Below are 14,963 nucleotides of genomic sequence, written 5' to 3'. Positions count from 1 at the left end.
TATTGCAGTACTAATATTTCTGGACTGTAAGAACAGTGAACGTATTTTAATTTTGCAGTACTAATATTTCTGGACTGCAAGAACAGTGAACGTATTTAAATTTTTTAGTACTAATATTTCTGGACTGCAAGAACAGTTAACATAGGTAAATATTGCAGTACTAATATTTCTGGACTGCAAAAACAGTGATTGTATTTTAATTTTGCAGTACTATTATTTCTGGACTGCAAGAACAGTGAACGTAGGTAAATATTGCAGTGATAATATTTCTGGACTGCAGGAACAGTGACCGTAGGTAAATATTGCAGTACTAATATTTCTGGACTGCAGGAACAGTCACCGTAGGTAAATATTGCAGTACTAATATTTCTGGCCTGCAAGAACAGTGAACGTAGGTAAATATTGCAGTACTAATATTTCTGGACTGCAGGGACAGTGACCGTAGGTAAATATTGCAGTACTAATATTTCTGGACTGCAGGAACAGTCACCGTAGGTAAATATTGCAGTACCAATATTTCTGGCCTGCAAGAGCAGTGAACATAGGTATATATTGCAGTACTAATATTTCTGGACTGCAAGAACAGTGACCGTAGGTAAATATTGCAGTACTAATATTTCTGGACTGCAAGAACAGTCACCGTAGGTAAATATTGCAGTACTAATATTTCTGGCCTGCAAAAACAGTGAACATATTTACATTTTACAGTACTAATATTTCTGGACTGCAAGAACAGGTAACGTATGTAATTATTGCAGTACTAATATTTCTGGACTGCAAGAACAGTGAACGTAGGTAAATATTGCAGTACTAATATTTCTGGCTTGCAAGAACAGTGAACATACGTAAATATTGCAGTACTAATATTTTTGGACTGCAAGAACAGTGCATGTAGGTAAATATTGCAGTACTAATATTTCTGGACTGCAAGAACAGTGAATGTACATAAATATTGCAGTACTAATATTTCTGGACTGCAAGAACAGTGAACGTACGTAAATATTTCAGTACTAATATTTCTGGACTGCAAGAACAGTGAATGTACATAAATATTGCAGTACTAATATTTCTGGACTGCAAGAACAGTGAACGTACGTAAATATTTCAGTACTAATATTTCTGGACTGCAAGAACAGTGAACGTAGGTAAATATTTAAGTACTAATATTTCTGGACTGCAGGAACAGTGACCGTAGGTAAATATTGCAGTACCAATATTTCTGGCCTGCAAGAACAGTGAACATAGGTGTATATTGCAGTACTAATATTTCTGGCCTGCAAGAACAGTGAACATATTTACATTTTACAGTACTAATATTTCTGGACTGCAAGAACAGTTAACATAGGTAATTATTGCAGTAATAATATTTCTGGACTGTAAGAACAGTGAACGTATTTAAATTTTGCAGTACTAATATTTCTGGACTGCAAGACAAGTGAACGTAGGTAATTATTGCAGTACTAATATTTCTGGCCTGCAAGAACAGTGAAATTATTTAAATTGTTGGTACTAATATTTCTGGACTGCAAGAACAGTTAACATAGGTAAATATTGCAGTACTAATATTTCTGGACAGCAAGAACAGAGAGCATAGGAAAATATTGCAGTACTAATATTTCTGGACTGCAAAAACAGTGAATGTATTTTAATTTTGCAGTACTAATATTTCTGGACTGCAGGAACAGTGATCGTAGGTAAATATTGCAGTACTAATATTTCTGGACTGCAGGAACAGTCACTGTAGGTAAATATTGCAGTCCCAATGATTTTGGCCTGCAAGAACAGTGAACATAGGTATATATTGCAGTACTAATGTTTCTGGACTGCAAGAACAGTGAACATAGGTAAATATTGCAGTACTAATATTTCTGGACTGCAGGGACAGTGACCGTAGGTGAATATTGCAGTACTAATATTTCTGGACTGCAGGAACAGTCACCGTAGGTACATATTGCAGCACCAATATTTCTGGCCTGCAAGAACAGTGAACATAGGTATATATTGCAGTACTAATATTTCTGGACTGCAAGAACAGTGACCGTAGGTAAATATTCCAGTACTAATATTTCTGGACTGCAAGAACAGTGAACATAGGTGTATATTGCAGTACTAATATTTCTGGCCTGCAAGAACAGTGAACATATTTACATTTTACAGTACAAATATTTCTGGACTGCAAGAACAGTTAACATAGGTAATTATTGCAGTACTAATATTTCTGGACTGCAAGAACAGTGAACATAGGTAAATATTGCAGTACTAATATTTCTGGACTGTAAGAACAGTGAACGTATTTTAATTTTGCAGTACTAATATTTCTGGACTGCAAGAACAGTGAACGTATTTACATTTTTTAGTACTAATATTTCTGGACTGCAAGAACAGTTAACATAGGTAAATATTGCAGTACTAATATTTCTGGCCTGCAAGAACAGTGAACGTATTTAAATTTTTTAGTACTAATATTTCTGGACGGCAAGAACAGCGAGCATAGGTAAATATTGCAGTACTAATATTTCTGGACTGCAAAAACAGTGAACGTAGGTAAATATTGCAGTACTAATATTTCTGGACTGCAGGGACAGTGACCGTAGGTAAATATTGCAGTACTAATATTTCTGGACTGCAGGAACAGTCACCGTAGGTAAATATTGCAGTATCAATATTTCTGGCCTGCAAGAGCAGTGAACATAGGTATATATTGCAGTACTAATATTTCTGGACTGCAAGAACAGTGACCGTAGGTAAATATTGCAGTACTAATATTTCTGGACTGCAAGAACAGTCACCGTAGGTAAATATTGCAGTACTAATATTTCTGGCCTGCAAAAACAGTGAACATATTTACATTTTACAGTACTAATATTTCTGGACTGCAAGAACAGGTAACATATGTAATTATTGCAGTACTAATATTTCTGGACTGCAAGAACAGTGAACATAGGTAAATATTGCAGTACTAATATTTCTGGACTGTAAGAACAGTGAAAGTATTTTAATTTTGCAGTACTAATATTTCTGGACTTCAAGACAAGTGAACGTAGGTAATTATTGCAGTACTAATATTTCTGGCCTGCAAGAACAGTGAACGTATTTAAATTGTTTAGTACTAATATTTCTGGACTGCAAGAACAGTTAACATAGGTAAATATTGCAGTACTAATATTGCTGGACTGCAAGAACAGTGAACGTAGGTAAATATTGCAGTACTAATATTTCTGGCTTGCAAGAACAGTGAACATAGGTAAATATTGCAGTACTAATATTTCTGGACGACAAGAACAGCGAGCATAGGTGAATATTGCAGTAATAATATTTCTGGACTGCAAGAACAGTGAACATATTTTATTTTGCATAATATTTCATGACTGCAAGAACAGTGAACATAGGTAAATATTGCAGTACTAATATGTCTGGACGACAAGAACAGTGAGCATAGGTAAATATTGCAGTACTAATATTTCTGGACTGCAAAAACAGTGAATGTATTTTAATTTTGCAGTACTATTATTTCTGGTCTGCAAGAACAGTGGACGTAGGTAAATATTTAAGTACTAATATTTCTGGACTGCAGGAACAGTGACCGTAGGTAAATATTGCAGTACCAATATTTCTGGCCTGCAAGAACAGTGAACATAGGTGTATATTGCAGTACTAATATTTCTGGCCTGCAAGAACAGTGAACATATTTACATTTTACAGTACTAATATTTCTGGACTGCAAGAACAGTTAACATAGGTAATTATTGCAGTAATAATATTTCTGGACTGTAAGAACAGTGAACGTATTTTAATTTTGCAGTACTAATATTTCTGGACTGCAAGACAAGTGAACGTAGGTAATTATTGCAGTACTAATATTTCTGGCCTGCAAGAACAGTGAAATTATTTAAATTGTTGGTACTAATATTTCTGGACTGCAAGAACAGAGAGCATAGGTAAATATTGCAGTACTAATATTTCTGGACTGCAAAAACAGTGAATGTATTTTAATTTTGCAGTACTATTATTTCTGGACTGCAAGAACAGTGGACGTAGGTAAATATTGCAGTACTAATATTTCTGGCCTGCAATAATAGTGAACGTAGGTAAATATTGCAGTACTAATATTTCTGGACTGCAGGAACAGTGATCGTAGGTAAATATTGCAGTACTAATATTTCTGGACTGCAGGAACAGTCACTGTAGGTAAATATTGCAGTCCCAATATTTTTGGCCTGCAAGAACAGTGAACATAGGTATATATTGCAGTACTAATGTTTCTGGACTGCAAGAACAGTGAACGTAGGTAAATATTGCAGTACTAATATTTCTGGACTGCAGGGACAGTGACCGTAGGTGAATATTGCAGTACTAATATTTCTGGACTGCAGGAACAGTCACCGTAGGTACATATTGCAGCACCAATATTTCTGGCCTGCAAGAACAGTGAACATAGGTATATATTGCAGTACTAATATTTCTGGACTGCAAGAACAGTGACCGTAGGTAAATATTCCAGTACTAATATTTCTGGACTGCAAGAACAGTGAACATAGGTGTATATTGCAGTACTAATATTTCTGGCCTGCAAGAACAGTGAACATATTTACATTTTACAGTAGAAATATTTCTGGACTGCAAGAACAGTTAACATAGGTAATTATTGCAGTACTAATATTTCTGGACTGCAAGAACAGTGAACATAGGTAAATATTGCAGTACTAATATTTCTGGACTGTAAGAACAGTGAACATATTTACATTTTACAGCACAAATATTTCTGGACTGCAAGAACAGTTAACATAGGTAATTATTGCAGTACTAATATTTCTGGACTGCAAGAACAGTGAACATAGGTAAATATTGCAGTACTAATATTTCTGGACTGTAAGAACAGTGAACGTATTTTAATTTTGCAGTACTAATATTTCTGGACTGCAAGACAAGTAAACGTAGGTAATTATTGCATTACTAATATTTCTGGCCTGCAAGAACAGTGAACGTATTTAAATTTTTTAGTACTAATATTTCTGGACTGCAAGAACAGTTAACATAGGTAAATATTGCAGTACTAATATTTCTGGACGGCAAGAACAGCGAGCATAGGTAAATATTGCAGTACTAATATTTCTGGACTGCAAAAACAGTGAATGTATTTTAATTTTGCAGTACTATTATTTCTGGACTGCAAGAACAGTGAACGTAGGTAAATATTGCAGTAATAATATTTCTGGACTGCAGGAACAGTCACCGTAGGTAAATATTGCAGTACTAATATTTCTGGACTACAAGAACAGTCACCGTAGGTAAATATTGCAGTACTAATATTTCTGGCCTGCAAAAACAGTGAACATATTTACATTTTACAGTACTAATATTTCTGGACTGCAAGAACAGGTAACGTATGTAATTATTGCAGTACTAATATTTCTGGACTGCAAGAAAAGTGAACATATGTAAATATTGTAGTACTAATATTTCTGGACTGTAAGAACAGTGAAAGTATTTTAATTTTGCAGTACTAATATTTCTGGACTTCAAGACAAGTGAACGTAGGTAATTATTGCAGTACTAATATTTCTGGACGACAAGAACAGCGAGCATAGGTGAATATTGCAGTAATAATATTTCTGGACTGCAAGAACAGTGAACATAGGTAAATATTGCAGTACTAATATTTCTGGACTGCAGGAACAGTCACCGTAGGTAAATATTGCAGTCCCAATATTTTTGGCCTGCAAGAACAGTGAACATAGGTATATATTGCAGTACTAATGTTTCTGGACTGCAAGAACAGTGAACGTAGGTAAATATTGCAGTACTAATATTTCTGGACTGCAAAAACAGTGAATGTATTTTAATTTTGCAGTACTATTATTTCTGGACTGCAAGAACAGTGAACGTAGGTAAATATTGCAGTACTAATATTTTTGGACTGCAGGAACAGTGACCGTAGGTAAATATTGCAGTAATAATATTTCTGGACTGCAGGAACAGTGACCGTAGGTAAATATTGCAGTACTAATATTGCTGGCGTGCAAGAACAGTGAACGTAGGTAAATATTGCAGTATTAATATTTCTGGACTGCAAGAACAGTGAACGTAGGTAAATATTGCAGTACTAATATTTCTGGCCTGCAAGAACAGTGAACATATTTAAATTTTTTAGTACTAATATTTCTGGACTGCAAGAACAGTTAACATAGGTGAATATTGCAGTAATAATATTTCTGGACTGCAAGAACAGTGAACATATTTTATTTTGCATAATATTTCATGACTGCAAGAACAGTGAACATAGGTAAATATTGCAGTACTAATATTTCTGGCCTGCAAGAACAGTGAACGTAAGTAAATATTGCAGTACTATTATTTCTGGACTGCAAGAACAGTGAACGTATTTTAATTTTGCAGTACTAATATTTTTGGACTGCAAGACAAGTGAACGTAGGTAATTATTGCAGTACTAATATTTCTGGACTGCAAGAACAGTGAACGGACGTAAATATTGCAGTACTAATATTTCTGGACTGCAAGAACAGTGCACGTAGGTAAATATTGCAGTACTAATATTTCTGGACTGTAAGAACAGTGAACGTATTTTAATTTTGCAGTACTAATATTTTTGGACTGCAAGACAAGTGAACGTAGGTAATTATTGCAGTACTAATATTTCTGGCCTGCAAGAACAGTGAACGTATTTAAATTTTTTAGTACTAATATTTCTGGACTGCAAGAACAGCGAGCATAGGTGAATATTGCAGTAATAATATTTCTGGACTGCAAGAACAGTGAACATATTTAATTTTGCATAATATTTCATGACTGCAAGAACAGTGAACATAGGTAAATATTGCAGTACTAATATTTCTGGACTGCAAGAACAGTGAACATAGATGTATATTGCAGTACTAATATTTCTGGACTGCAAGAACAGTGACCGTAGGTTAATATTTCAGTACTAATATTTCTGGACTGCAAGAACAGTGAACATAGGTGTATATTGCAGTACTAATATTTCTGGCCTGCAAGAACAGTGAACATATTTACATTTTACAGTACTAATATTTCTGGACTGCAAGAACAGTTAACATAGGTAATTATTGCAGTACTAATATTTCTGGACTGCAAGAACAGTGAACATAGGTAAATATTGCAGTACTAATATTTCTGGACTGTAAGAACAGTGAACGTATTTTAATTTTGCAGTACTAATATTTCTGGACTGCAAGACAAGTGAACGTAGGTAATTATTGCAGTACTAATATTTCTGGACGGCAAGAACAGCGAGCATAGGTAAATATTGCAGTACTAATATTTCTTGACTGCAGGGACAGTGACCGTAGGTAAATATTGCAGTACTAATATTTCTGGACTGCAGGAACAGTCACCGTAGGTAAATATTGCAGTACCAATATTTCTGGCCTGCAAGAGCAGTGAACATAGGTATATATTGCAGTACTAATATTTCTGGACTGCAACAACAGTGACCGTAGGTAAATATTGCAGTACTAATATTTCTGGACTGCAAGAACAGTCACCGTAGGTAAATATTGCAGTACTAATATTTCTGGCCTTCAAAAACAGTGAACATATTTACATTTTACAGTACTAATATTTCTGGACTGCAAGAACAGGTAACGTATGTAGTTATTGCAGTACTAATATTTCTGGACTGCAAGAAAAGTGAACATATGTAAATATTGTAGTACTAATATTTCTGGACTGTAAGAACAGTGAAAGTATTTTAATTTTGCAGTACTAATATTTCTGGACTGCAAGAACAGTGAACATATTTTATTTTGCATAATATTTCATGACTGCAAGAACAGTGAACATAGGTAAATATTGCAGTACTAATATTTCTGGACTGCAAAAACAGTGGATGTATTTTAATTTTGCAGTACTATTATTTCTGGACTGCAAGAACAGTGAACGTAAATAAATATTGCAGTACTAATATTTCTGGCCTGCAAGAACAGTGAACGTAGGTGAATAAGTACTAATATTTCTGGACTGCAAAAACAGTAAACGTAGGTATATATTGCAGTACTAATATTTCTGGCCTGCAAGAACAGTGAACGTATTTAAATTTTGCATAATATTTCTGGACTGCAAGAACAGTGAACGTAGGTAAATATTGCAGTACTAATATTTCTGGCCTGCAAGAACAGTGGACGTATTTTAAATGTTGAACATTGTTGAAACCGTCATGGCGCTTTATACAGAGGCGGGTTTGGAAACATCATTTCTGGCCGTTTGGACGGCGGGTTTAGCCTTAGTAAATCCAGTGATGGCTAAACTGCCGCCAAACCCGCCGAAAGTCGGCGGGTTTACAAACATGCCTGTTAGTAAATCTAGCCCTAAGTCTATATATCTTCTGTATACCCTTATCTGTGAGAAGAAAAACAAGATAGTTATCTTAAAACAGCAAACAGAACAAAAATTTTCATTCTTTACCATCGGCTAGCGATTAGGAGAGCAAACATTTGACAACATAAAACAAAACAAGCAAAAATAACAACAATTACCTTTTAAAATCAGTTTATTTCTTCTAAAAGTACACATTACTACTTACCACAGATTATTACTTGCCTTGCCTGGTCCTAATTTCCTAGCCTTGGCTCTAATATTTTCTTTACAATCTTTCCTCAAATGTCCCTTCTTAAGACAGTTAAAACACTTCAAAGATTTCTGTTTCTTGCGTCCCTTTATAGTGGTTTTTATAATTCTGAGGTTGTGGATGTAGTTTTTCTAACGCCTGGATACGCAACATCATTAACCTATCACTCTGTGCTTTTTCCTTTTTACATATATTATCATGTTCTATAGCATGCTCTCTAATATCATTTACCGTGAGACCTCTCCAATTAGGAAAATAGGTTTTTATCCAGGTCCTTAGATCCTCCCGGAGGCCGTCCATTAGTACTGCAACAGCTACCTTTCTGTAAAGTGGATTCACCCTTATATCCAATATTCCTGTGTACTTAATCATGGCCGCTAGAGCCCTTGAAAAATAATCAGTTGTATTCTCATTACCTTTTTGTTTGATGGCATATATTTTGCCCCATTCCATAGTCACTGGAAAATATATGGCCAACTCTGTGATTATACGTCCAATATTATCCTGATTGTCATCCTCAGTTAAGGGTTTATCCTTCTCCAACCTACAACCCTTAATGAACTTTTGTACATCAGTATCGAGAGGAAGACAAGCTCTAAACAACACTCGCCAATCTTTATTAGTAGGCTCATGTGCATTACCTAAATGTCTAATAAATTTCTGACACTTGGCCAAATCTTTTCTAGGATCAGGGAAATCAGACATAATTGTAAATAGTTCCGTCTTAGTCCATGGAAAATACATGGCTACCTGTTTCATGGGAACTACACCATCTCTGTCCGCTTTCCCATTGGGAACTGCTGTTGTGCGGACAGGATATAAGCCTACCAAATCACTATGTTCTGAACTAGTTGCTGGAATCGCTGTTGCAGTACAATGAATGTCTCCCCCTTTGATAACCTTTACATTATTCTCACCAATTTCAGCTACTGCCCCTGCTGGTGGAACCATTCCTTTTCCTTGTCCGTGTATGTTACTGGCATGGGCAATGGCTGAAATGACTGTGGGTACATTTTCTTCCTTTAAAACATTACTTAAGACATTATACAAGTTACTAGTTACAGTTTTCACATTTTTGGTACTATCCGCCCCGACCGAATTTGTCGGGGGCGTGTTTGCGCTCAGTTTGCCACGCTTTGCAACGCACACTTCCGTAATACTTGTTTCCGGTACGCTTACTTCCGCTGACCACGCGCTCCCGTGTCACGTGTACCCTTCTTGTTGCCACAAATTTAAACAGTCATCATGTTCAATTCTCGTTTTTGTTGATTTAATCAACCACACTTTATCTCTAACATTATTTAACACCTCTGAGTCAAGACTACCTATGTTTGGGAAAGGTTTCACACACTCCCGGGTCATCTTGACCCATTTGTCGCAGTATGCCGTTGCATACGCACCGTATTTATTATAGATAACATACTTTGCAGAACCAACCGGCCATTCATTAGGCAGCACAACATGAACTATCTCTAGCGTTTGCTTCGCATCCATTATGAAAACAACCTATTTCTCAACGCTACACAAAAAATACTTTTACCTGTTCTCCTTTCAAACAGAGCTTACTAGAGATTTTTTTTTATTCGTGGACGTTTTCAACAGGCATGTCCCCTTAAAGATATCAATGCCCTTCCTAGTTTGAGTACTTTACCACTGTTAGCAACCGATATCAATCAAGAATATCAGTGGTTGCAGCGTATTTCCTCCCACATCTCCCAAGTCGCAATCACGGCTGCACTAAATCAACCATGCGGTCCGACCGCACCGCTTACGGATACTAACTATCTGTAAGCTTTGCGATTAATATTTGGGAATGCCGCGAAAACCTGCTATTTTCGTTTTGAGTATGCTATGCATGCTCTGTGGTGTGTCTTTATCACCTGCTTTTTGTTAGAACAGAACACCACTCACACAAAGGTTTCTTTATATCCTGCTCAGCCCTAGAACAGAACCTTTGTTGTCAGGTCACCTTTTTTACCATGCCCCGTCAGACACACCTGAACAAAAGCGCTATCAATTTTAAATAGTTCCACACTGCCCTCCCAATACTTAATCAAGGCCCTGCCATGCGGTCAAACCGCACTGCTCAGAGATACTAGTTATCTGTGAACATTGTGATTGGCGGTGCAAAAATTTTGGGAGGTGTGGTCATGCATTTGGGGGCGTGGCAAACGTGCCATTGGGGCGTGGCTAACATAAAAACCACTAGGCTCTCAATTCGCCGGAGCGTCACATATGTTCAAGCACTCCTGACTTTCAGGACATCTACCACCACAGTGTAGTATACAAACAATGCAGTGTGTACACAAACAGTTCAGTCTTGGCCTACACCTTACATTGGGCACAACATTCACCAAAAATTGGTATTGTCCCTACTAGAATCACAACATTTCACACACTGTGCTGCTCTCTCCTACCTGTTCTTCTCACTTTCTCCACCTGTGGCTGCTGGTTTCTTTAGTTGTGGCTTGTCCGGATCCAGGAATGTTGAAGGACCTATTTTGAAAAAAAAATGGCTACATTTAGAAAATTACAGCCAGCCCCGGCCTTAAATCAATAGCACTCACGATTAATAATTAGGCCTTCCTCCAGCCCCAACATTAAAATAATAGTGTTCACATTTAATAAATAAACCTATTTCACTTCCTGCAAACAGCCCCAGCAATACCTATTTCCCGCAACCATCACTGCCATTAAATAATTCATAGTCACATTTAATAAATAGACCTCATTCTCCCTAAACTCACCCCAAGATTCAATAGCCCCCAAACCACCCCATCTTAAATTAATAGTCCCTACTATTAAATTGCCTCACCATCACCCTACAAACAAAATAGCGCCCATTAATTAGCCGCCACCTACCTCACACACACTACATTGCAACAAGCCCCCTGTGCCATCACACACATTACTGTGCCCCTTCATCACAACTACACTGTACCCCCTTATGCTCACACTGCGACCTCCATGCTGCTTTTCCCCCTTCTTTTTTACTTTGTGCCTCTCTCCCACTTTTTTTATTCCTCTGTTCCTCTCTCCCACTTTTTGTCCTCCTCTGTTCCTCTCTCCCACTTTTTTCCCTCCTCTGTTCCTCTCTCCCCAAATTTTTTTTTATTCCCCTGTGGCTCTCTCCTTTTTTTCCTCCTCTGTTCCTCTCTCCCACTTTTTTTTTATTCCCCTGTGGCTCTCTCCTTTTTTTCCTCCTCTGTTCCTCTCTCCCACTTTTTTTTTTATTACTCTGTGGCTCTCTCCTTTTTTTCCTCCTCTGTTTCTCTGTCCCCTTTCTTTATAGTACTGTCCCTCCCTGTTTTCCTCCCCTAGCCTCTCCGTTTCTTTACTTACCTTTTGTCAACTTCTTTCTTTTCTTTTCTGCTCTTCTGTCTTCTTTCTTCATGCTGGCTGTGGCGCTCCTCACTGACTGACAGGCGTGACTTGATGACGTCACGCCCGGCAGTCAGTGTGAATGGAGGAGAGGAGGGACACGGCGCCGCGCGATCACGTGGCTATTTTTTTTATTATTATTTATTTTTTCTTACAGCTCCCAAGAAACCCAAGACCCCCCCCCCCCCCCCCCCCGCGAAAAAAAAAAAAAAAGTTAAAAAAAAAATACCGCAAGAGAGAAAAATAAAATAAGAAAATAAATAAATTTTATTAGCAGCGAGGGCCCGGGCCCCCTGGCATGGCCGGGCCCGGGTAAACTGTACCCGCTCCCCCCCCCCTCTCGGCGGCCCTGCGTGTAAAAACCTATAGTTGCCTATAGTTACCAGTATATTTTTGCCTTTATGTATTCATTCACATACACACACATAACCTTTGTTTTCTGTACAGAAAATAAATTTCCCAAACAATGGCACTATCTTTTCAGAGATTTTACCAAGTGATTACACTATGCATAGCTAACAGACTATGATCATGACTGTTTACACACGTGGCAACAATACCGGAAGTTCATACACGCTAAACAGGAAGCACACATACACTAGTCAATGCAGTACCCTTTAAAACGCAAAACGACAATAAAAATAAACATTTTTCTTTCTTGTCCCTAGATTCAAATTAGCGTTCCTTCAGTCTATGCAACAACAGACATTCGGTTTCGCAATACAAAGTGAACCACAGGTCTTAAACACATTGCGTTCTTTCCTGTTATGTGACGCGTCTGTCAATCCACCCTTTGTTGAGGAACCGAATACCGTAAGCGTTGCATACCTGCCGATAACGTAACACCTAAACTCACGAGCCCCCAATTATTAAAGTAATTCTATTGTTTTAAAATAAGCATTGCCCAATCAATTGTATGTGTTTCCAAAGCACAAGGTGGTTTATTTTAGCAGATGTAAATAGTCAACAATTCAATACATGATTATATTATGATAAAGTACAGTACAGCACAGCCAATACCAAAAGATAAGTACATACCAATGCTATCGCATGCGCTCGCTGCGCACCCACGGGACCTGGTGGACAGTATATATGTTAGAATACTGTGTCAGAGTTGACTGAGAGCCAAAGGGTGTGCAGCTATGATTATATACAGTACAGTGTTACACTTGAACAATAGAGATGACGTAGATTGTTTCTATAGGTCCAGACGTTGTGTGGGTCCAGGGTAAACAGATCATAGGCTGATTCAATCTAATGAATCCAAAGGTGGGGGTCGTCTATCCAGGGGGGTCTGCTCCTTTCATAGCCAGCATCATACAAAGGTGTATTCCCTAATATCAATAACTAAAGTATGCAATGTGTGATCTCTTCGCCGACTGCACCGGACAGCTGCTGATGAATAGGGTTTCAGTATGATACCAGACATGCCACCTTTCCCACAACCTGAACCTTGAGTATCACTGAAGTGTACATATAATATATATATATATATATATATATATATATATATATATATATATATATATATATATATATATATATATATAAATGCTTAGTGGCGTCTGTGTGTAAAAAAAAAAAAGTTGCGGCGCCACCTGCTGGGCAGAGTTATACACTGACCTACTAAATTCTTAGTGTGTGTGGGGAAAAAAAAATCAAAAAGGGCTGAAATTTGGTATAAATAACTAAATGTTGTAATGCGAGTGTGTGCGTGCGTATGTTACAGTGCGATCGCATCACGCCACGTGTTACGTGGCGTACTCTTCGCAATTGCACGGCAAACCAATATTAAACCAATACTTTCGTTCATCCAATTATACGACTTTGACTGTGTGTGTGTGTGTGTGTGTGTGTGAGGACACCTAGCACACCAGTAAGAGACCTTATTGAGATTATATATTTGTACATGGGTTTACAGTTCATGTTATATACACTTGGATAGTGGAACAAATAGAGCACATATAGAACGTTTATTACTGATTCTCTATGAAGTGATCATTGTATCTAAGTGTGCTTATGTTGTACTTTTACACAACATCATATGTTTAAATATGCACAAACACAAAAGGCATCACAGTTGGTGGAACTATCAGCACATTTTCGAAGGACGGTGGTGAGTGTGAACACACTTCCAAATTTGCACGACATTGTTAAATTATTGTTGGTGAGTTTTAGGAAGTTTATAAAACAAAATCTACCGATACAAAGTGCTTTGCTACAATATATGATTGTGCGAGTGCAGATGTTGTTGCAATACTTTATCTGAAGTTCAGAAATTGCAGTCATGTAAGATTTATTATTAAAATCTAGTGATTATCATTATAAATAAGTATGAGTCATCAACCTATAGGAAGCTTGTATTGCCTGTTGTTCTCCGATTCCCTGTACTTTCAAGTGTCAATCTAGCATCTCTCTCATCTATAAAAGTTATGTGGAACAATAGCATCACCGTGTGGTCAGTATTGATAGCTGCCTGTGTTTTTCCTTTTCAGATACATCGTCATTTTTAGGTCTGGTAGCATGTATAATACTTTATACTGTAACCAATTTTAATTCGAGAGCCTGCCTGTAATCGGATTAATGCAGATTTATCTAGTAAGCAAAAATTACACGCATTTGAAAGAGCCAATGAAATGTGTTTAAGTCAATCAATTTTGAATGGCTGGCCCTCGAAATCTAAGGGGAAAGAGCAGCTTCTCGTCACTCCTTTATACACAGCACAAAGGCTCTTCTCGGAGCCACCTAATCCTCTCTCTACAGCAAGCGAGACCCCATCTCACTGCTTTCTACTACACGAAGCCGCTGATATATGTGGTTGAAAGGATCCATGGAGCAGTTCCAATGAGAATAAAGGCTACGTGCATAATTTAGAGCTGAAAATGTGTATGAAACGGGACAGCTAAATTGTGGGAAACCGTATCTGGCTCAAAAGTAGAACTACCAGGGAACCTTTGATTACCCAGATAAAACGAAT

The sequence above is a fragment of the Mixophyes fleayi genome, unplaced genomic scaffold, assembly GCF_038048845.1.
Source record: "Mixophyes fleayi isolate aMixFle1 unplaced genomic scaffold, aMixFle1.hap1 Scaffold_148, whole genome shotgun sequence".
Classification (NCBI taxonomy): Eukaryota; Metazoa; Chordata; class Amphibia; order Anura; family Limnodynastidae; genus Mixophyes; species Mixophyes fleayi.
Note: the sequence above shows the minus strand (reverse complement) of the source record.